This window comes from Aotus nancymaae, unplaced genomic scaffold, assembly GCF_030222135.1.
Source record: "Aotus nancymaae isolate 86718 unplaced genomic scaffold, 86718_ANA_hifiasm-v0.15.2.pri h1tg000036l, whole genome shotgun sequence".
NCBI classification, from domain to species: domain Eukaryota; kingdom Metazoa; phylum Chordata; class Mammalia; order Primates; family Aotidae; genus Aotus; species Aotus nancymaae.
Window position 1 is genome coordinate 58,683,354 of NW_026988450.1, and position 24,308 is coordinate 58,707,661.

General features: G+C 38.7%; 1 pseudogene; it reads right to left on the minus strand.

Annotated features, from left to right (window-relative positions):
- Window positions 1–21,618: 21,618 nt before the first annotated feature.
- Window positions 21,619–22,436, minus strand: LOC105710814 (prohibitin 1-like; annotated as a pseudogene).
- Between the last annotated feature and the right edge of the window lie 1,872 nt (window positions 22,437–24,308).

Here is a 24,308-nt window from a genome sequence, read left to right on the forward strand (position 1 = left end):
GACACTGGCTTTCCAAATCCAGAAGCAGTACAGGAAAGTGGGGCCACTTCTAAATGTAAAGCTGTTTACCCTAGGGATAAGTTGAGGGCATGTAAACCTCTCAGTCATCTCTCAGATCTGCTGAAAACAACAGTGTCTGCCACTCTGCCAGCCCCATTGAGCCAAAAGCTCCAAGTGAAACCTGGCTTGCACTTGGCTCTTGTCTTCAGTCATGGTAATCTGAGGCCTCAGTCTCAACTGAGCCCTGCCTCCGGCAGTGCATCTGGCACTAGGGACAAGGATGATATGAGCAACTTTTTTGAGTTAGAGCCTCCAACTGGCTCCTACTTTGGGCGGAATGTCTCCATTGGCCAGTTTCCTGATACTCTCCAGACCGTTCAAAAGAAATTGAAGATCCTGTCTGTGGAGGGACTGTGGCCCACCATCAAGGTGATGCTGGCCTGGCTCTGCACCAACCACAGCCTCCTCAGCTCACATTAGCAGAGTCCATGTACCCTGTGGGACCACCTGTTGGTGCTGCTGAACCTGCTTCTTTCTGTGGGAGGCCTTCAGGAGCCAGGCCTGGGTCCATCCCACCATATCCATGACCTATTGCAGAGCTGTAAAGGTTCTAACATTCTCAGGTTGCTGCAACTCCTTGAGGACATTGCTCTGTGCCAGCTCTCTCCCCTGCAGGCTTCCCAGGGGAGGGTGGATTTAGGGCAGGACCCGACTCCATTCAGCAGTCAGGATGAAGCTGCTGTGTGCCTCTGTTTCCTCATAAGCTTTGGCTACTTTGCAACTAGACTCCCTGGACAGTTCTTGAGGTTCAACCCTAAGTTGGGTATCTTTGTGAGCACTATATTTGAAGGACCAGAAAACCTATCTCAGCAGCTTCCAGGGAGAACTTCAAGGACTCTGTTTGCCAAAGTATGGTCCAGCTTTGGCTTTATTGTGAAGTGGCGCAATTCGTGAAGACCCTCAGGGGCCTCTAGACTCAGTCAGTCTTGACCCCTTACCTGTTTCCCAAACTCTGGGCCTTCTGTGAGCATCTTGCGGTCATCCAGCAACTTGCCACCTCTGGTAAATTTTCCCTTATCATACCCAAGATTGTGGTCAACCAGTGTATGTCCTGAGAAGGGAAGACCACATGGCCTGGGCAACCATAAGCTTCCTAGAGGGTAAACTGAAGAGAGAGAATCAGTACATTCTATGCCAGGCCTTTGTGTTTGAGAGGTTTTTGAGGCCCAGGATGACCAGGCCAGACTCTGATGCCTGGGACCTCTATGACATTCTTGACTTCTGCAAAGGCCTGCTGGACTTATCCAGGACAGGTACACCTGATTCTAACAACATGGTTTCTATCATTGCCAGCATCTGTTTGAACCATCCTAGGAACTTCTTATACCCTCTGTATTTGGCACTGGGGACAGCAACTGCAGTTGGGGTGGAGAGCAATTCTGACTTTATACTCTAAGGCTACAGTAATCAAAACAGGATAATACTTGTACAAAAACAGGTACATAGACCAATGGAACAGAATAGAGAACTTGGAGATAAAACCACACATCTGCAACCTTGTGATCTTTAACAAACGTGACAAAAACACTCAATAGGGAAAGGATTATCTATTTAACAAATGGTGCTGGGAGAACTGGCTAGCCATATGCAGAAAATTAAAACTGGACCCCTTCCTTACACCTTATGCAAAAATTAAGATGGATTAAAGACTTAAATGTAAAACCCAAAACTATAAAAATCCTAGACGAAAATCTAGGCAATACCATTCAGGACATAGGAATGGCAAACATTTTATGATGAAATCACCAAAAGCAATTGCAACAAAAGCAAAAATTGACAAATGGAATCTATTTAAACTAAAGAGCTTCTGCACAGCAAAAGAAACTATCATCAGAGCAAATGGACAGCCTACAGAATGGGTGAAAATTTTTGTAATCTATCCATCTGACAAAGGTCCAATATCTAGAGTCTATAAGGAACTTAAGCAAATTTACAAGAGAAAAACAAACAACCCCATTAAAAATGGGCAAAGGACATGAACAAATAGTTTTCAAAAGAAGACATACAAGCGGCCAACAAATATATGAAAAAAAGCTCATCATCACTGATCATTAAAGAAATGCAAATAAAAACCACAATGAGATACCATCTCATGCCAGCCAGAATGTCAATTATTAAAAAGTTGAGAAACAGCAGATGCTGGCAAGGTTGAGGAGGAATGGGAACACTTTTACACTGTTGGTAGGAATGTAAATGAGTTCAACCATTGTGGAAGACACGTGGTGATTCCTCAAAGATTTAGAACTGAAGATACCATTTGACCCAGCATTCTCATTACTGGGCATGTACCCAAAGGAATAGAAATCATTCCATTATAAAGATACATGCACACATATGTTCATTGCAGCACTGTTCTCAATAGCAAAGATGTGGAATCAACCCAAATGCCCATCAATGATAGACTGGATAAAGGAAATGTGCTAGATATACACTGTGGAATACTATGCAGCCATAAAAAGTAACAAGATTATATCCTTTGTAGAGACCTGGATGAAGCTGGAAGCAACTAAACTTAGCAAATTAATTTGGGAACAGAAAACCAGATACCACATGTTCTCACTTATAAGTGTGAGCTGAATGATGAGACTACATGAACACAGGGAGGGGAACAACACACATGGGAGCCTGTTGGAGCAGGGCTGTGGTGGGGAGAGTATCATGAAAAAGAGCTAATGCATACAAGGCTTAATACCTAGGTAATGAGTTGATAGGTGCATTAAACCACCATGGCACATGTTTACCTATGTAACAAATCTGCACATCCTACACATGTACCTCAGAATTAAAAAAAACTATGTATATATATATGTATATATTATATGATTTGCTTTACCATTAAATTTTTGAATTTTTTTCTGTTATAAATAATAAAAATAAATTTTTATATGTCTTTGATTATTAGAATAAATTCCTACATGTAGAATTACTGAGGTCGAAGGTAAAAATAAAGGTCCTTAATGATACTAAAACTTGTGCTAAATCATAATGACACTAAGATTGTAGGAATTCTTACTCCCAAGCATATAAGTTTGCACATTTCACTATTTACAATTCAGAGAAATTTTTGCTTGCCAATTTGATGTGTGAAATTATTATTGTTTTTTTGACTGTGAGAGACTGAACTTAATAGCTTAATGGATGTGTTAATTTTAATTTTTTGCCCATGTTCCTTTTCATTTTAAAATTGAATTTTTGCATTTTAAAAATTTCTTATTGTTATAATCTGCAACCACACCAAAAGTATGGGACAGTGAAAATTTAACTGTACTTTAATACAATCACCTTAATCAGACAGTTGACTGCCTCTGTATCTTCTGCTTTGCTTGCAGAAAACTGCCAGGCTCAGTGTTAAATTCATATGAAGGAACTGATAAAACTGATGGCTTGAGAAGGAGGAAAATAGCTCAAAATATACAGGGGAGCAGAAGAGAATAAAAGAACGAGAGTAAATTACTTTGAAAAATTCAAACAGAGTTATGTTTCTGGTGGGAGATATTTGGTGTTTTCACATAGAAAAAAGTGACAGTTTATTACTGTGGAAGATTCTCCCTTCAAAATGTTTGGATGACAGGTTCTGAATTGCATTTGGAAAGTGCTAGTCTAATAACATGAATGAGGTTGGGCAAGAAAATCTAGGGCCGTACTTATTGTCAAAATAAGATATTGTAATTGTATCATATAGTGGGTTTTATTTCATTCAAGCCTGGAACCCAATTCCACTCTCATCCTCATTTAAAAATGCTTTGGCAGCTATGATGCTGATGCAGGCAAGACATGCCCTCAGAAAACAACATTGGTAGTGGCAACTAAACAACCATAGTTCTCCTAATTTTTAAAATGTTTATTACATGTGAGAATCATGCTTTCTGAGAAAGCACACCCCTCTTTGTGTTCTTTGATGTTTCTTTTCTTTTCCTGTTAGGTGTTTTGAAACTGAAGATGTTCAGTTAGCCATCAGCAGATACCCCTAGAATGGATTTCGAAAAACACTGAGATGCACTAGGGTGTCTTGAAGATGTCATTGCTGTGACTTCATGACTCAGGTCACAGATGTCTCTTGCATGATTTGCTAATTACTGATTGCCATAAAAAGAATCTTGCTTAATCTGTAGAAGAGCTATGAGATAAAGGAAAGAGAACACTTTATTGTTAAATGATTGGACTTCATTTGGTTTGCTTAGCAGACGAGTGCTATTGAAGTCAGCCTTTGGCAGTTGACACCCAGGTGAAGTCCTCTAATGAAACCTCTAAGGTTCTGTGTATCTACTCATCCTAAAAGTGTTTGTCTTCTAAAAATGTCTTTCAGACTAGGCCATGGGATTGTGGACAAAAGTTTGTCTTTTAAGGGATTTAGTCTCTTCATAGTTTTCTCCTCTCTTCATTGTGTATTTGAAGAATGTTATAAAATTCTGCAAAGAAGTGACTAATTTGTTTTACTTTATTAGTCTTGTGTGTAAATAAAAAGTAAAGAATGATTTTAAAAAAAGAGGCCAGGCACAGTGGCTCACACCTGTAATCCTAGTACTTTGGGAGGCTGAGGCTGGCGGATCACAAAGTCAGGAGTTCGAGACCAGTGTGGCCAATATGGTGAAACCCTGTCTCTACTAAAATACAAAAATTAGCCAGCCATATTGGCTGGCACCTGTAGTCCCAGCTACTCGGGAGGCTAAGTCAGGAGAATCGCTTTAACTGGGGAGGATGAGCTTTCAGTGAGCTGAGATCATGCCACTGCACTCCAGCATGGGCAACAGAGTGAGACTCCATCACACACACACACACACACACACGAATGTTATAGAAAACCACAAGAAAGTGTTGAGCAGTGCAGTACCTAAATCTTAGTACTTTTATGGAGGTTCTGTTGAGGAAAATGACTTAGAAGCTTTTTTATTATTACATGATTTTCTGATAGGGAGAGTGCTGTCTGTTTAATGCGTGAGAGTTTGTTACTAGTCATGGCTATCGCATAGATGGTTATGGTAGGAAGAAGGCCTCTATTAGTCAACTGGTTTCCTTCATTATACCCTGAAAAGTAGGAAAGAACTTTATTTTGCAGATGAGTGCGATAGAATTAGTCAAGTTAAGCAGCTTTCCCAAAGACCTGCAGCTACTACGTGACTTACCTAATGTTTAATTCCAGGTGTATCAGACTCCTGAATAAACCTAGCTCATTTATAAGCACACAAAAGCACAGAATATCCAGTAACAAGGCAGGAAGATGATGTCTCAGTGAAAGGGAGCTAGAATCTAGAGGACACCTTGTGGGCCACAGAAACAACCCTCTCTCTTTCCCCTTCTTATTGTCATGGTGATACTTAAACTTTTACCTTTATCCGGGTGCTCTAGGGAAAGAAAAGTTAGAAGAGGGAGGAAACAGCTTTTACAGGAGGTTTCAACTCTGATTTGAGAGGCTATTTACCCAAGAAGAAACAGCCTTAAATGAGAAGACAGTGAATTATCTTTACTAGACAAATTTTGAATTTAGGGTGAAATTGGTTTGAAGGTAAGTTATGTTCAGACAATCATTAGAGCTAGGCATTTCTTTTGCACATGAGTTGTAATGTGTAAATTTCAGCCTCTATAGATATACAAGTTATATGTGCTATCTATGCCACCAGAAACTACATTTACTGTGGTTGAATATAACGTTTTGAATAGAATAACTTCTCTTATGAACCTAAGAGTCGAATTTCTACCTACCTCCTTAGTATATCTGCTGGAATTTTCCATATGCAATCTTGTGACGCATAATAACATTTTCATCAATAACAGGCTGCATGTACAATAATGGTCCTGTAAGATTATAATTGAGCTGAAACATTCCTATTGCCCATTGGTGTCTTGATGATCCTGGATAGGCCTAGGCTGACATGTGTGTGTTTCTGTCTTAGTTTTTAACAACAACAAAAATGTATCGTACATAATACTTGAGAGTAAATGGCTGTTATTAGTTTATGTATTTACTACACTATGCTTTTGATGGTTTCTTTAGTGTGTACTCCTTCTACTTACTAAAAAAAAGTTAAGTATAAAATAACCTCAGGCAGGTCCTTAAGGATGTATTCCTGAAGAAGTTATTGTTTTCATAGTAGATTAATGCTTCATGCATGTTATTGCACCTAAAGACCTTCCAGTGGGACAAGATGTGAGGTGGAAGACAGTGATATTGATCCTGAACCTGTGTAGGCCTAGGCTAATGTGTGAGTTAGTGTCTTAGTTTTAACAAATAAATTTAAAAAGCAAACAAAAATAATTTTTTTTTGCAATTTTGTAACTTTATTTGATGTATTTGGCCATCAGTGATTAGTTCTCATCCACATCGACTGTTTATAGATTTTTGAAACTGGTAACAGGTACATAGGTAACCAAAGTATAGAACTTTTTTGGTGAATCTTCATCCTCATTACATTTTCTGGACAACTGCACATGGTTTTGGTATGGGACATTCCCTATTCCTTTGTCCCAGACAGCTTTGTTGAGCCTGGTATCAATGCACACATCTGGAGTTCCTCCTATCTCCTTCGTGGCAAATATCTGAATCTCTTTGAGTGCTCAAGGGGTGCAATTCTTCAAACCCACTCCATGGATGCACTTGTGAATGTTGATGGTATATTCTTGGGTCACCACCTCATTGATGGCAGAATGGACCTTTTTCTTCTCGCCACCCTTCTTTGCCGGAGGCTTTCTGCTGGGTCCAAGTTGGAAAGCCAAAAATAAATTTTTAAAAATAGAATGAAATCTTATGATATAAGGATATAAAAATATTTCGTACAGCTGTGTGATGTGTGTTTTAAGCTAAATGTTATTACAAAAGAGTCAAAGTTTTAAAAATTAAAGTTTATGAAGTAAAAGAAATATAGTGATCTAAGTAGTTGGTTATTGAAGAAAGAAAAAAATTTAAATTTAGTGTAGCCCATGCACACATATGTTCACTGTGGCACTGTTTACAATAGGAAAGACCTGGTACCAACCCAAATGCCCATCGATGATAGACTGGACAAGGAAAATGTGGCACATAAACACCATGGAATACTATGCAGCCATAAAAAACAATGAGCTTGTGTCCTTTGTAGGGACATGGGTGAATCTGGAAACCATCATTCTCAGCAAACTGACACAAGAACAGAAAATCAAACACCACATGTTCTCACTCATAGGTGGGTGTTGAACAATGAGAACACATAGACAGAGGGAGGGAAGCATCATACACTGGGGTCTGTCTGTTGGGGTGTTGGGGAATAGGGGAAGGACAGCGGGGGGTAGTGAGATTGGAGAGGGATAACATGGGGAGAAATGCCAGATATAGGTGACAGGGGGATGGAGGCAGCAAACCACATTGCCATGTATGCACCTCTGCAACAATCCTGCAAGTTCTGCACATGTACCCCAGAACCTAAAGTGCAATATATATATATATAAAAATTTATAATTTAGTGTATTTAGTGTAGCCTTAAGAGTACAGTGTTATTAAAGTCCACAGTGTTATAGTGTTTGCAGTAGTGTACAGTAGTGTTCTAGGCCTTCATAGTCACTCACCACTCATTCACTGACTCACCCAGAGCAACTTTTAGTCTTGCATGCTTCATTTATGGTAAATGTCATAACAAGTCTACCATTTTTTATGTTTTACATTATATTTCTACTGTATCTTTTTTATGTTCATAAGTTAAAATACACGAATACCATTGTATTACAATTGCCTACACTATTCTGTATAGTAACATGTACTGGTATGTAGCTTAGGAGAAGTAGGCTATACCACACAGCCTAGGTGTGTATTAGGCTATACAATCTAGGTTTGTATAAGTACACTATGATGTTTGCAAAATGAAAACATTACCTACAAGGGATTTCTCATAACATATCCCTGTCATTAAGTGATTCATGACTGTATCTGAAATGCAAGATGTCTACAAGTCAAGTCATTATTTCTACCTAGACTAGCCTTCTTTCTTGTTGTCTTTATCTTGACAAATGGAATTTAGCTTATTAAGTTTGAAATACTGCAAGACTAGTTCTATCATCTCCCTCAATGAAAATAATTTATAAGTGTGTGTGTGTGTGTGTGTGTGTGTGTGTGTGTGTATTCATTTCGTGGAGTTAACTTATGGATGGCAAGTCTGTAGGGCAGGCTGGTAGGCTGGAAACTCTTGGGTAAGAGCTGGATCTGATACTGTAGTCTTAAGGCAGAATTTCTAAGGCCTTTGTTAAAGATAGCCTCTTTAATAAATGGGGCTGGGAAACTTGGATATCCATATGCAAAAGAATGAAATTAGACTCCTATCTCTCATCATATGCAAAACTGAAATCAAAATGGATTAAAATCTAAGACCTCAATCTATGAAAGTATTCCAAGAAAACATTGGGGAAAATCTCCAAAACATTGGTCTGGGCAAAGTTTCTTGAACAATACCCCACAAGAATAGGCAACCAAAGCAAAAATGGACAAATGGGATCACATCAAGTTAAAAAGCGTTTACATAGCAAAGGATACAATCAATAAAATGAAGAGACAACACACAGAATGGAAGAAAAATATTTGCAAATTGTCCATTTGACAAGAGATTAATAACCAGAATATATAAGGTGCTCAAACAACTCTAAAGGGAAAAATCTAATAATCTGATCAAAAAATGGGCAAAAGATTTGAATATATATTTCTCAAAAGAAGACATACAAATGGCAAACAGGCATATGAAAAGGTGCTTGACATCATTTAATATCAAGGAAATGTAAATCAAAACTGCAATGAGATCTCATCTCAACCAAGATACAATAGCTTATATCCAAAGATGGATGGACAATAACAAATGCTGACAAGGAGGTGGAAAAAGGGGACCCCTCATAACCTGTTCATGAAAATGTAAATGAGTACAGCCACTATGGAGAACAGTCCAGAGGTTACTCAAAACACTAAAAATAGAGCTAGCAATCCTACTTCTGGACATATACCCAAAAAAGGGAAATCAGTATGTTGAAGAGATATTTGCACCCTTATGTTTGTTGCTGCACCGTTTACAGCAGCTAAGATTTGGAAACAACATAAGTGTCCATCATCAGATGAATGGATAAAGAAAATGTAGTACATATACACAGTGAAATACTATTTAGCTATAAAAAATGAGATCTAGTCATTTGCAACAACATTAATGGAACTGAAGGTCATCGTGTTAAATGAAATAAGCCGGACACAGAAAGACCAACATCACATGTTCTGACTTATTTGTGGGATCTAAAATTCAAAACAATGGAACTCAAGGACATAGAGAGTAGAAGGATGGTTACCAGAAGCTGGGGTGGGTAGTGGGGGGATGGTGGTGGTGATGGTAGTGGGGATGGTACAAAAAAATCTCCAGAATGAGTAAGACCTCTTATTTGACAGCACAACAGGGGTGACTCTAGTCAATAACTTAAATGTACATTTTTAAATAACTTAGAGTGTCACTGAATTGTTTGTAACTCAAAGGATAGATGCTTGAGAGGATAGATACCCCATTCACCATCATGTGGTTATTTCACATTGCATACCTATATCAAAACATCTAATGTATCTCGTAAATATATACACCTATTATGTACTCACAAAAATAAAAAATAAAAATAATTTTTAAAATAAGACATATTTTCTGTCCTTAAAGCAATCACTCACTCATTGTGTGTTGAGAGAACGTTAAATAGTAGATCATCAAGGATGTTTGTCATGAGTTTGCTGCACATCCATTAGTACTTCTTTGCTCCTCGGGAAATACCAACACACACTTTTCCAAACAAGCTTCTGGGTTTTCCTGCTGAAAGGCTGTGCCAGTGTAAGTGCTGACTTCTTTTTCCTAATTAAGTCACTGTAATGCAGCGCTGAAGAGTATAAGCTTTGGAGCCAGCCATTCCGGCCTCAGTCACTTTTTTTAGCCAAGATAAATGATGAGTTCTTCATTTTTTTCTGAGTTGATATCCTCACAGAGTTGTCATGCAGATCAAATGAGCCAATATGTGTAAAGTACATTGCATGGTGCCAGGCACATAGTGGCACAAATGTAGCTATGAGTTATGCCTCTCTTGAATTATAACTCTAACTAGAAAATCTGAATGGTTTGTTCTGAATCAAAACCAAATGGAAATAATTCTGAGCAGATATTTCTGGGTGCACATTTAATTCTGTGTTCTCATTTTTATAAAGAAACTTCTGCCTCTGCCTCTGCCTTGGAATACAATACAATAACAAAATCTGATGTCAAAATAGAAAATGTGTAATTATTGACTAATCGTAGAGTGGTAGACCTGGAAGGGCCCATACAAATGACCTAGGACAGTCTCCTCTCTTTGAAAACAAGGCATCTGAGACCTCAAGGGATTAGGTGATTTGTCCATGGTTGTACAGCTAGGAAGGTACAAAGTAGGGGGCTCCATTTCAGTTCATTCTTGGATAAAAGCATCACTAACAATTTTTCCCCTGTTAGCTCATTTATGCAGATTGATCTAGTAAATAGAGACAATAATTTTTCAAATGTGTGAAAAATATGAATTGCAACTATGCAACATTAAAATATTAAAAACTCATAAAGACGAATAACATATTTTACAGAACTGAATACCACTGCTAGTTTATTTTCATTTTCTAATAAAAATGGAGGTATATCACATTAGATGAGTTTATTTGTAACTAGCCTACTTCAATTAATTTATGTGGTACCAGATTTAAGCATTCCCACTCTGCTCTCTGAGGACTTAGTATCAGGAATGAAAGCTGGCGTTAAAGTCAGAGCAGATGTGCTATCACTTCAGCCTGTCTAGCTTGGCTCGAGCTGTTGGTATAATTGCCAGTCTATGCCAGTGCTGAGATTTTGGATCACTGCCTGAAAAAATAACATCTAGAATGAGACTCTGGCTCAGAAATCCTACTCCAAATGAAATGGTCTTTCTTGTATTTATTGACTAGAAATACTGGGAGGAGCAGAGAAGTTGGTTAGGCACATGGTAAGTATAATTTTTGTGGGATTATGAGTGCTGTCTCTTTAAGGAATCTCTCCAGTGATGGCATATACCTTGCACATATGTTTGTTCATTCATTCTCATCCGGATTTAATTTCCTTTTCTGTGTGTATAGTGCCTGTCTCTCAAATGAAGTGGCTATTCATTGTTTGTATGTGTTTAATTCTGAGTCCTCTAGACAAGTTTAAGCAAGCAACAAACACTTTAATGGGTTTTCCTGACGTCTAGACATGCTAATGGTTCATAGCATCTGTCCAACTCGGTGGAGCAATGTTTTTGTTTTATCTGAGCAGATTCTGAAAAGTCTTCCTACCGTTTTGAGTTTGATTACTCTGCTGTCATTTGACTTAATTATTTCTATTTATTATGCCTTAAAAAGAAGGGATGTCACTATGGGCACAGAATTCAATAATAAAAACTGTGGGCAGTATTCTCGAGGAACCACAGAAAGTCACATAAAAGTAAAAATGATTTGCAAACCCAAATAAGTATTTTTAAATTAGTGACAAAATGAAAATGTATTTTAGCCATTTTCTTATATAAAGTCTTGTCACTTTAACATTAGAAGGTAGTTTAAATAATCTAAAAATCAATGCAAGGATTACTTACATAAAGAATGAGAATAACAAAATGTCAGATGTTTTGAGAGAAAGATGTCATTTAGGATTTTCTACAGTGTTCTGTCCCAGCAGGAACTAGCTTCTTTCCATCTTGAGGAGGTGCCTCTAACCTCTCTCTAGACTTTCCTGTAGCAAGAACTCTGGGCCTAAAATGAGGTCAGATTTTTAAGTTGCCACTAAGTGAACATCATTTATAATTTTCATTCCTCTAAAAGAGTTTATCAAGTAATTGCCCTCTAATAGCAGGCAAGCAGTATGACAAGCAGAATGAGGCATGGTGAAGCTAATGAAAATTTAAAGTGGTCTCCATTTCCATTGACTTTGGAAAGGCCTATCAGAGCAATGCCACTCCCCACAGATAATGACATACTTCCTAAAATGATTGAAACAAAGATGTACAGAAAGCAAGATAAGTCTTTTTGTTCTCCTAAGCATAGTCTTCTCAAATTCATGGTAATAGTTCCTGGAACATTTAACATTTTTTCTTGATGCTAAATGGTAGCTTAAACTTTACAGTTTCAAAGGCAAAATGTCAGAGACTAGGATCCTCATGTCTACAGAACTAATCTTGAAGACATGTGATACAAAAATAGTCTATGAAAGTTTCATTAAAACTGTCTACATTTAGGTGCTGAACTGGGCCTACACTATATTTCTGACCTTCCCCTAGAACATTTTCCTTAGCTGTAACTAAGGAAAAATCCTAGTCATAAAAAATACTTGGTTGTGTTAAGGCAGGAAAGACACTTTGTTAGTTTGTGCTTACATAAATCAGACCCTAAGAGAATGACATCATTACATATATTTTATTCAGGAAGTAATCCCAGAAAGCACAGACAGTGTGTGGGGAAATAGAAAGGAGAAAAGCCAATAAAGAAAGCATGATTGAGTTGGTTACCAGTGTTGACAACTGGCACTCAATTTCTCTTTTGAGAAACCATGTAGAATGTTCAGTATTGTCTCACCAATGGAAGAGAAAGCGGATTTATTTCTACATTCACTCTCATCCTTCTTTGGTTTAGAGTTACCTGGCTTTCAGCCATACCCTGTATATAGGTCCAGCAAGCTTTGTGATCCTGAAGAAAGCCCTCAGCCAGAAAAGCAGAAGGAATCAGCACTCGAGGTAGGGAGCTTTCTGTGTTTGAGGAGCCATCTCCATTACAACTGTAGGTAATCTGAGTAGACTGAGAGATTCTGGGACATGGCATCAACATCTCTCCTCAGATTGGTTCATGCCTTTCTGTATAAGTCCATTCTGTTAATGACTCTTCAAGAGATTAGCCTGTAATCATCTCTAAGAAAGACTTATAAGTGAAGGTTGCATGGAATAAGAGACAGTCATTGCTGTGGTCTCTGGTTCTGACACATAATTGATGTATATTATCTTCCTCCTCTTCTACTCATTGTAAATACCCCTTACTGTTGGCCAGTACTATGGCTGTTCTAACACAATAGAAGTATGTGATAAGAAGGTCTGTATTTCTTCTTTTTCTATCTTACTTTTGACCTTTGGATTACTCTGGCCCAATCTTGACTATCTTTTTCATTGTATGACAGATTGCTGCTATGCCTCCCTGATCTCATGATTGGTAGTTTTGACAATACCCTTTTCATGGTGGGTGGTTCCAGTTGCATGCTCACTTGACTATGATTAGTTTCTACTAGGGCTCAGCAGCATGCCAGATAGTCCTTTTCAATTGGCAAGTGATCAGTGCTACAGAATGCATGGCATTGCTCTAGAATCTTAGAAAATGTATGCTATAGAACATGTCCTGGGCTTGACAGACAGACTCCACACTATGTCCGTATCTACTACAGGTATCTTGACACTGTTGGATCTGCTGGCCTGAAAGAATGTGAAGCTTTCACTGAACATCCTCTCTTGCTGTAGAATCCACACAAAACTTGTAGTTTTCTAAGTCACCCAGTAAATGGGTTGAAATAGTATTTCCAAGTATGACATATGTTGCCTCCAAAATTCAGGGCAATACTTTCAGTGCTGTGCCTGGTTGTAGGAGTTATGATGTTTATGAACTTGGCTTTTTCTTTAGAGAGAGTATTTCAAATGCCCAAGAAAATCATACCTCTCAAAACTTCACCAAACCAGAAGGCTTTTAAGATCTTTATAGAGTTTATCTCAACCTTTTGGCATGCATGTGTCTTACAAGGACAAACAGAGTAATTGCCATTTCCTGTTTACCAAGTCCAATTAGTGTGCCACCAATACGTAGACAAATCTGATATTCTGTGGAATGTTAAAATAATCCAGGTCTCTTTTGTGAACAAGAGGAAGCAATAGAGTTAACACAGATCTGGGGCAAAAAAGTAAATATTTATCCCAGATGAATACAAAAAGCTTAAATTTAAAAAATGTCCTGCTCAGATCAACTACCCATCCAGTGTCAGAGCTACGTAAATATTTTCTAGTCAGGTTATGAAATTTGGTACAGGAGATATGACTGGTACTACAGCTGGCTTATAATGGCTTACCATAATCTGCCATGATTTATCTGGATTTTTCAATGACCATATCAGTGAATTAAACTTTCAATCACTGAAGTTGATGCTAGTTTCTATAATTCTATGCCAGAAAATTGAATTTTAAAGATTTACTATTTTAGGGGAAAGTTCCAGGGATTCCATTTGACTTTTCCCATCATAATGGATCTTAATTCACAGATTGAGAAAACCATATGAGTGTTCTGCCAGCTGCACTAATCACCTGGAGAAATGATGACAGAAAAGTCTGTTAGACACACTGTATGATGGCCTTGGTCTCCATAGGTCCCCACTCTGACAGGAGTTACCATGGTACTTTGGGTCTCCTGGTAACAGTGTCAGCTCAAACTCTATCATAGCCCTCAAAATATCTGGATATTATCCCTCTTCCAGTATATAATTATTCTGTTAAATGGCCATAGTTTTCTATGAGGAAGAATTGGAAAAATATTTTTGCATATACTTGTGGCATTTCAGGGTTCTTTTTTAAGTGGACCTCATCTTTAAGTGATGGACTCAATAACTAGCTCAGATTTGGAAACTGGCAAGAAATGATGACTTGTCATTACATCAACCCTTTCCTCAAGAATCTTTAACCTTTTGTTGTTGCTATAGCTAAGTCAAGAAGTGCCCTTATTGGCTGCCTATTCATCTTGTTCCACGAAACACCGTGATTTATCAGCCATTGTCACAAATCCATGTGGTCAAGACCCCCTGGTTTCCTCTCTGGCCTTGCTGCTCCATTTTCCCTGGCAATAAAATATGCCCATCAGAATCCTGTTATTCTCATGGGTACTAGGAAGCATGTTTTCAAAGATTATTCTCTACCATCACCCTGGCTTACAGGAGATCATGAAGCTTCTCAGTGAATCTGATGTCTTTGTCACTCAACTCCTTATTGCTTTAGTGAAAGGGGTGTCGTTCAGGCCCTTTTATGGAACACAGCTAGCTGTTGGACTTCTGATTTCATTTTGACTTGCTCACCTTTCTGATCCTTTCCTCATTACCCTACCAAGGCAGTTATGCATTTCAACCTTGATTGCCACGGGTCATCATCATATTCAAATTCTAAGGCCACCATAATGTCAAGGGAGGGTACCCCTATGTCAATAAACTCTCAGGCCCCAATCTGACAGTCTATTCAAACTAATTTCCCAATTTCTTGCTATTACATATTAGTTGAGTGATGCAGATCTACTAGAGAATAAGTCTTTCTTCACATAGGACCACTTTGCACAAGCTGCGCTAAAGCTTGATTCTAGTTATTGGTAGGCCATGCATTCTAAATGGGAGTACAAATTGGTTTTGGGAGCACAAAAAATTCTTAGATATTAGAATGATTTTAGGCACTCCAAAGGATTACAGAACGTAAGCAGTACACTGTATATCTGTGGTATTAAAGTTTTATAGGGGGTAGTAAATATCTAAGATTCCTTAGGTAGGTTATAATAAAAAAAAGAGATTGAGAAGCCTGGTCTAGACACTACAGTGGAAGCCCTTGTTAAAGCACAGATGATGGAGTCCTACCTCCAAATGGAACCTGAGAATTTGCTTTTCTAAACATTCTACATATGGGTGATTATAGTACTTATCCAATAGGATTATTTTGTGGATTAAATGAATTAAGGCAGAGAACAGAAGTACAAATGCCATGAAGCTGGAACATGCTTGGTTTGGTCAGAAAACAGCAGGGAGACCAGTGGCTGAAGCAGAGTGAAAAAGTGGGAGCTTAGAAGTAGGTGAAGTAAGAGCAGCAGCGAGATGCCAGTGTATACAGAGAAGATTGGCTGTTGTAAACTTTTTTATTTTATTTTATGTTCCAGGATACATGTGCAGGCTGTGCAGGTTTGTTACATAGGTAAACCTGTACCATGGTGGTTTGGTGCACCTGTCAACCCATTACCTAGGTATTAAGCCTAGCATGCATTAGCTGTTTTTCCTGATGATCTTCCTCCCTCCTGTCCCTTGACAGGTCCCAGTGTGTGATGTTCCCCACTCCCATGTCCATGTGTTCTCATTGTTCAGCTCCCACTTGTAAGTGAGAATATGGGGTGTTTGGTCTTCTGTTTCTGTGTTAGTTTGCAGAGGATAATGGCTTCCAGCTCCAACTACGTACCAGCAAAGAACATGATCTCATTCCTTTTTATGGCTGCATAGTATTCCATGGTGAATATGTACCACAATTCTTTATCCTGTCTATCATTAATGCGCATTTGGATTAATGAATTTTTACTCTGAGAGCAATCAAGAGCCACTGGAGTATTTTGAGTTGACAAATGTTATGATCTAACTTATATTATGTTTATTCTGTCTGCTGTGTGCAGCATGAGAAAAGCAAGAACACAAGTTAAGAGGTTATTGCAATTTAGGGCCTGGTGAGGTGGGTCACACCTGTAATCCCAGCACTTCAGGAGGCCAAGGCAGATGGGATTACTTGATTCCAGGAGTTTGAGTCTAGCCTGGTCAACATGATGAAATCCTGTCTCTACAAAAAAATACAAAAATTAGCCAGGTATGGTAGCTCATGCCTATTATCCCAGCTACTCGTGAAGCTCAGGTGGGAGAATCACCTGAACCTGGGGAGGTCAAGGTGGCTGTGAGCTGAGATTGCACCAATGCACTCCAGCCAGCCTAGGTGACAGAGTAAGACCCTGTCTCAAAAAAAAAAGTGTTATTGCAATTCAGGAAGAGATGTGTAGGATTTGGACTGGGGAGAAGTGGTCAGGTTCTAGGGCTTTTTCCAAATAGGAATTGGCAAGATATAATGATGGTTTGGATAAGAAAAAGACAAGATTCAGGATCGAGGATGTCCCCAAATATTTTTGCCTGAATTTCAAACATAGAGTTCCCATATTCTGAATCAGAGAATATTGAGAGGAGAGAAAGTTTTGGTGAAAAAAATCTAGAGTGTAATTTTGGATATATTAAGCCTTAGTATCTCAAACAGAGATGTTGAATAGGTGACTAGATCTGTGAATCTGGAGTTCAAAAGATGGTCTGGGCTAAAAATGTAAATGCCCGGTTATATTTCCAAAAATGATGTTTAAAATTCTGACATCAGAAGAGATTACTTAAGGATGAGTGCTGAAGAGGTCTGAAGGGTGAATCCTATTGTACCAGAACTTTTAGTGTAATGAGAACTAAGGTTATTATTAATAAGGTAGATTATCAAGAATTGTTTAGCAAAATCTTATAAGTGAGATGACTGAAAAATCACCCAAGTAAATGTCACCTGGTGTGATAATTTGACCAAAAGACAAAAAAAATATTATCTTTGGATTCACAGGGCTGGCAGGATCAGTTTACTGAAAATCCAAATTTGCTTATATATTCATGGGCTATAATAGCTACCTCCCGAAGCCAATTATAAGAATTAGAGATAGTTTAAAATTGTTACATTTTATTTGAAGAAGAGTATTGAAATTTGTTTTATGCTGCGTAAAGAACTTGTTTGATGTATATTTCATGAGCCCTGGTTGAGAGGGAACATTTCATATTGGAATATATGAAAGCTTCTAATCAAACATTTATGTCGCAAGAGTTTTCTTTTATGGAGGAAAGTTAATGTGATAAAAAAGTTAAAAAAATAAGCATAATAATGCCCTGAAGATGATAATCCATTTTGGACAAGATAGAGGGCAGAGAGAATTCCCAGTAATGAACAGCTGGATTGAAGTAAGAAGCTGGAGTCAGAGGCAAAGCTTCTGATCTTGGTTTTCACAGAGAGCCACTAAACCTTTCATTCTCCTAACCAACTCTGACCCTATTCCGTTACGCCTTCTTAGTAACAAAAAAATTACTTCAGTACACTTTTATATTTGAATGGGGAACAACAAAGAAGTTTAGTTTAAACAAATACAGTGTCTAGTGTGGGCAATTTCTGAAGGGGAAATAAAATGTTTCAAAGTAGGTTCATTTATACTGGTGTTAATAAATATGTTGTCAGCCTCTTTCTTATCCAGCTATTCCAACCTGAGACCCTTGACAGCTTTTGGCTATGAACCCATTTTCTCCATGGAGTCTGAATTAATTTTCACAGGGCCTGTGTATGTCTTTGTAGCCCTCACCAAGGACCCCTCTCTATACCCGCTTTCATGTACTACATGGCTCTTTGGAGACTGGAATAAAACTGGTTTTCTAGAAATTACCACTGGGCTCTTGATTTTGACTTCATTATTCCTGCGTCATGCTTCCTGCCCTACCCTACCACCCTTTCTCCCCTATCCCACTATGTTCTTTTCTGCACATGGATTTGGGATCTAGTATATAAGGACAGGACTCTGAGTTTCTGAGTATCTCAAAATACCAAACATTCTCATCTGTTATCCTCTTACCACTTCTTTTTTGTTTAGGCTCCAGGTCTGGATTTTGACTCAGGTTCTCTTCTCATTCAGAGTAAGTAGTGACTCTGTATGGCATCCCTCCTCTCTAGACTTGGAATTCTGACCCTAACTATGTATCATTTGGCTGGATCAGTTTCATTGAGATTAGATCATCTTCCTGAGGGTCTTATCCTTTTTTTATAGATCTCATGCAAATTAGCTATGTCTTCATTGACAACCAAGTATACAGGAATCTTCTGGTTGCTCCATGTGTCTTCTTGACTGGAGATTATGATGCTACTCATTTCAGAACCTCAGTTGTGAGAGTTGGGTCCCAGAACACTATGTCTTGACCACATAGACATCATCTTTGTGACAGTTTTGATGGGAATCTATTTACTATCTATTAAATGGACTCCCTCCTTCTTCAATTTGGTGCTGATTTTGCTCTCTCCTCTTTCTCCCCATTTCCCTCTGGCCATATGTTTTTGAGGATCTCTTATGTCTGAGACTGCCCAGATAGATGATATTATTGGAAATATTTCATCATGTTTATAATATAACAGTATCTTATATATAGCAGCCATTCAATAATGCTTACTGTGAATGAGCCATGCTGTTTAAATTCTATCAGCAACATTGATATTAGCACAGTACTTGGCATGTTGTAGGTTTTCAATCATCTGTTGGGTAAATGAATATTATTTTTAACTTAGTATTCACTTTAATTTTTATTATCATAAAAATTTGCTTTTTACTAAAACCAAATTTTAATTTTTAGACTTAAAACACAATTTTGAATCCCTGTCTGAACCTTAGGTTTAATTTCACTGAAGTCTTTTCAATTTCATGAACCTTTCTGAAGTGAGAAACTTTTTAGTATTGACTCTAGAAGAACAATGATAGTTGTTACACGTGTCCCACACATTGATCAACATATCTTTCCCTGAACTTTCTTCCAATCAGCAAAGGGCAATTTTTATCTCATTATTTTTTCTTCAGCTTAGATGAAAAACTAGTTTTTACTGATAAATTTAGCTTTACTTAACCTTGCTTCTATTATTGGCTCTGATCTGATCACTTAAAAAAATTAAGACTTGTTTAATGACAGCCTGTCTGAAATCTAACTTTATAAAATCACATTGGACCACTACATGATAATACTTTAAGACAAAAATGGAATTTCTTTACATGCTACTTCCAAAGTTATGTACTTCAAAAGTACAGGTCCTCTTGTTATTCCTGAAAGTTAAAAAAAAAGCTCTGAGAATGCTGTGCCTATGTTCTCTCATCCTCAGAGTCTTGAACAGAGTAATGACGCTTACATTTGAGGATCTTTTATGCATTAAAAATACTTCCACATGTGCTTTTTGTAGCACCCTGGTAAATAAAAGCATGAATTTTTGAGTTAGACAACCTTAGGCTTAAGTCCTAACTGGCATCCTACTATCTGTGTGGTGTTGTTTCTTAACCTGTCTGAGCTCATTTCTTCAAATCAAAAATAGAGGTGGTGCTACGTATTTAGGGAAGTTGGGGGGATTAAATTACGTAATGTATGTACTACTCTTGGAACATCAAAAGTTTTCAATACATTCTGGTTTGATAACAACCTTCAAGACAGAGAAGGAGCTGGAGTAATGACCAACATCAATTACTTATAAAGACTTTTCATATGTTTAATAGATAAGTATTTCCTCCTTACACATCAGCATAAGAAATGTTGTTATTTTGGTTTAAGTTCTAAGTAAAAATCTATGTGCCCCTACTCTCCAAGGAGGTAAGTAATTAAATCTCAATCAAGGGTTTTAGTGTCTTCTTGCTCTTTATATTCTAAATTTGGCTACTTATGTGGATATAGAAAGATGTGGGAGGTGGAGTGGGCCTCTTTGTTCTTATAGCTCCTTTTGCTGAAAAATCTACCTTCCATTTTCCCCTCCATCATTTCCCAAGCACTGATGCTCTCTGCAAACTTAGATGTGAATTCTCCAGAGGTCCTGTCCAGTGACCACGTGCTTTGTTACTAAAGACCCTTGATGATCAGTTCTTGCTCTCCACGGGTATCTTACAAGGAATTACCCAACAAAGTATCCACATACATGGTATCTCCACAAACCACTAGACCTTGCCCTGACTGGGAAAATTTCTTCTTCATTGGTTTCTTCTCTCAGCACCAGCATTCACCCCTGTTTCCTTTAAGGGTCTTCTCAAATTAAATCTGTGCAGAAGTTACCACTTGTGTACAGTGTTTCACTTTCTAATCTGAGATTCTCTGAGGCAATGGATCCCAGAAGCAGAGTACTAAGTCTTGGTTACTTTTGGGGAAAAGGGATGGTAGCCAGAACACTCATTATTTTGAACATCCAATAGCAGTAAAAATAATGTATGATGTACATTAATACAACAATAAGTCATCTGATAAGGATTTTATTTATTTTTCCCATCACTCCTATGATATAAGTTCTTCAGGCACCACACTACCCTCAATAACAAAAGAGATGTATCCTGGTTTTCTGCTTTGTGAAGATCTACCTTCTGCATCACTGCTTAGCTATTAGAGAGAAGCGGTCCTTTAGCCACTGATGGTTTTGACAAAAGTTCTTTGAGCAGATGTTCACTTATCCCTTGGTCTTGAAACAAACACAAGCCAATTGTCTGTCTTGTCCCAGAATTCCTCAGGTTGGATCTCATCATAATTCAGATCTCTCCTCTGGTCACCATTAGAAGCTCAACTCCTCATGTCATACATCACCAGGACTCCTCTTGCCATCTTCTTCCATTTTCTGACCCAAACTTTCTTTCCTTATAAGCTTCTCAAGCTCTTCCAGTGTGCTTTCTGTCATTAGGAGAATTCTCTTTATCCTTTATACTTTTGTCTTTCCCTGTTCTCTTACTCTTATTTTTCTAGCAGAAACCTGGATGAATTTCCTTTGGTGCCATTTATTCTTTAGGTCCTTTTGAATGGATGATTTTTTAAAAAGAGATCTGAAGTGATATTACCTTTATTTCATTTGTTTTAAGCCAATCATGAAATTTTACAGTGATTTCTGGGGTAGGGACCGAAGGAACGGGCTGTCAAGAATCACTGGGGCTGTGGCCCAGTCAGCCTGCAGAGGTGCAGGCAGGGTGGGCCCTCACTGGGGCAGCTGGAGGAGCACGGACTGACCCACCGGCAGGTAGGTGATGTTCCGAGAGCATGAGAGCTGGTACGCGATGTCCTCCGCAGCTTCCAGCTTGTGCAGCTTGATCAGGCTGTCCACTGTGGTGGCCAGTGAGTTGGCAATCAACTCAGCTGCCTTGGGGTTGCCCTCAGCATAGATGATAGCTGCCTTTTTCTGCTGTTTAGCCTTTTCCACCACAAATCTGGCCCTCTCTGCTTCCTGCAGAGCCACCTGTTTGGCTTCCACCAATTATGCGAACTCCTTCCTGAAGGTCAGATGTGTCAAGGACGTGTCGTCCAGGATGAGCCCAAAGGTGCCTGCTCGCTCCATAAGGTCGTCCGTCACTCACCTTCCTGGAGACCAGCTCTCTCTGGGTCATTAGTTCTCCAGCATCAAAGCAAGCCACCACTGACTTGAGGATCTCAATCATGATGGACAGCAGCACATGCTCATCATAGTCCTCTCCGATGCTGGTGAAGATGCCAGGAAGCTGGTTAGTGACAAGCCAGAAGAGGATGTGCAATGTGATGTTGACATTCTGTAATTCTTTGCTACCAGTGATAACTGTCACATTACATGGCTGAGGATGGCAGTCAAGGATAATTGGTTTCTGTACCCATGGGATGAAAAAGTGAGTCCCTTCCTCTACCACAGTGTCCTGTAGTCCAGGGAATTGGTCAAAGATGACAGCTCTGGAAATCCACATTATATAAGGTGGAGTTCACCACACCTCCTGTAACAGCTAAGGCCAGGTCAAACTTGCCGATGGACTCAAACACTTTGGCAGCCATGTTTTCTTCTGCTGGACCCTCTCACACCTGCTTTCACTCTGACCTCCACGTGAATTCCCCAACTGATGATGTGTTTTATTCCTACCATACTTAACTCAGGGCTTATAATTGGGGTAAATATTTTATACTTACCATTTGTCTGTTTATTCAACACCTTTTTTCTTCCTATCTCAGTCAATTCTTTGACTTCATAGAGACATCTCCCCCACTGTTCTTTGTAAGTCCCTACCTCCTTGAAAGTTAATGCCATCAGACTTTGCTACCATTAGCCCTTTCTGTGTTACCTTGACATTTTCTTAATCTTTATTATATGTCTTTCTTTCTTCTTTCTTTTTATTATACTTTAAGTTCTGGGGTACATGTGCAGATAGTGCAGGATTGTTACATAGGTATACACATGCCATGGTGATTTGCTGCATCCATCCCCCTGTCATCTACATTAAGTATTTCTCCTAATGTTATCCCTCCCCTAGCCTCCCTCACCCCCCAACAGGCCCTGGTGTGTGATGTTCCCCCTCTGTGTCCGTGTATTCTCATTGTTCAGCATCGACTTATGAGTGAGACCGTGCAGTGTTTGGTTTTCTGTTCTTGTGTCAGTTTAGTGAGAATGATGGTTTCCAGCTTCATCCATGTCCCTGCAAAGGACATGAACTCATCCTTTTCTATGCCTGCATAGTATTCCATGGTGTATTTGTGCCACATTTTCTTTATTCAGTCTATCATTGATGGGCATTTGGGTTGGTTTCAAGTCTTTCCTATTGTAAACAGTGCCGCAATGAACATACATGTGCATGTGTCTTTATAATAGAATGATTTATAATTCTTTGGGTATAGACCTAGTAATGGGATTGCTGGATCAAATCATATTTCTATTTCTAGATCCTTGAGGAATCGCCACAAAGACCTAACACCATAAAAACTCTAGAAGAAAACCTAGGCAAAACCATTCAAGACATAGGCATAGGCAAGGACTTCATGACTAAAACACCAAAAGCAATGGCAACAAAAGCTAAAATTGACAAATGGGGTCTAATTAAACTTAAAAGCTTCTGCACAGCAAAAGAAACTATCATTAGAGTGAACCGGCAAGCAATAGAATGGGAAAAACTTTTTGCAATCTACCCATCTGACAGAGGGCTAGTATCTAGAATCTATAAAGAACTTAACAAATTTACAAGAAAAAAAACAACCCTATCAAAAAGTGGGTGAAGGATATGAACAGACACTTTTCAAAAGAAGACGTTTATCGGCCGGGCGCGGTGGCTCAAGCCTGTAATCCCAGCACTTTGGGAGGCCGAGGCGGGTGGATCACGAGGTCAAGAGATCGAGACCATCCTGGTCAACATGGTGAAACCCCATCTCTACTAATACAAAAAATTAGCTGGGCACGGTGGCACGTGCCTGTAATCCCAGCTACTCAGGAGGCTGAGGCAGAAGAATTGCCTGAACCCAGGAGGCGGAGGTTGCGGTGAGCCGAGATCGCGCCATTGCACTCCAGCCTGGGTATCAAGAGCGAAACTCCGTCTCAAAAAAAAAAAAAAAAAAAAAAAAAAAAAAAGAAGACGTTTATGCAGCCAACAACCATATGAAAAAAAGCTCACCATCACTGGTCATTAGAGAAATGCAAATCAAAACTACATTGAGATACCATCACACATCAGTTAGAATGGCAATCATTAAAAAATCTGGAGACAACAGATGCTGGAGAGGATGTGGAGAAATAGGAACACTTGCACTGTTGGTGGGAGTGTAAATTATTTCTTTATTTTTTGAAGACTTTACTATGTGGATAGCTGTCTCCCTCTACATCTTCTTAACTATTTACCATTCTTTGTTATTTAAAAATCCAAATGGAAGCTTCAGCTAATACCT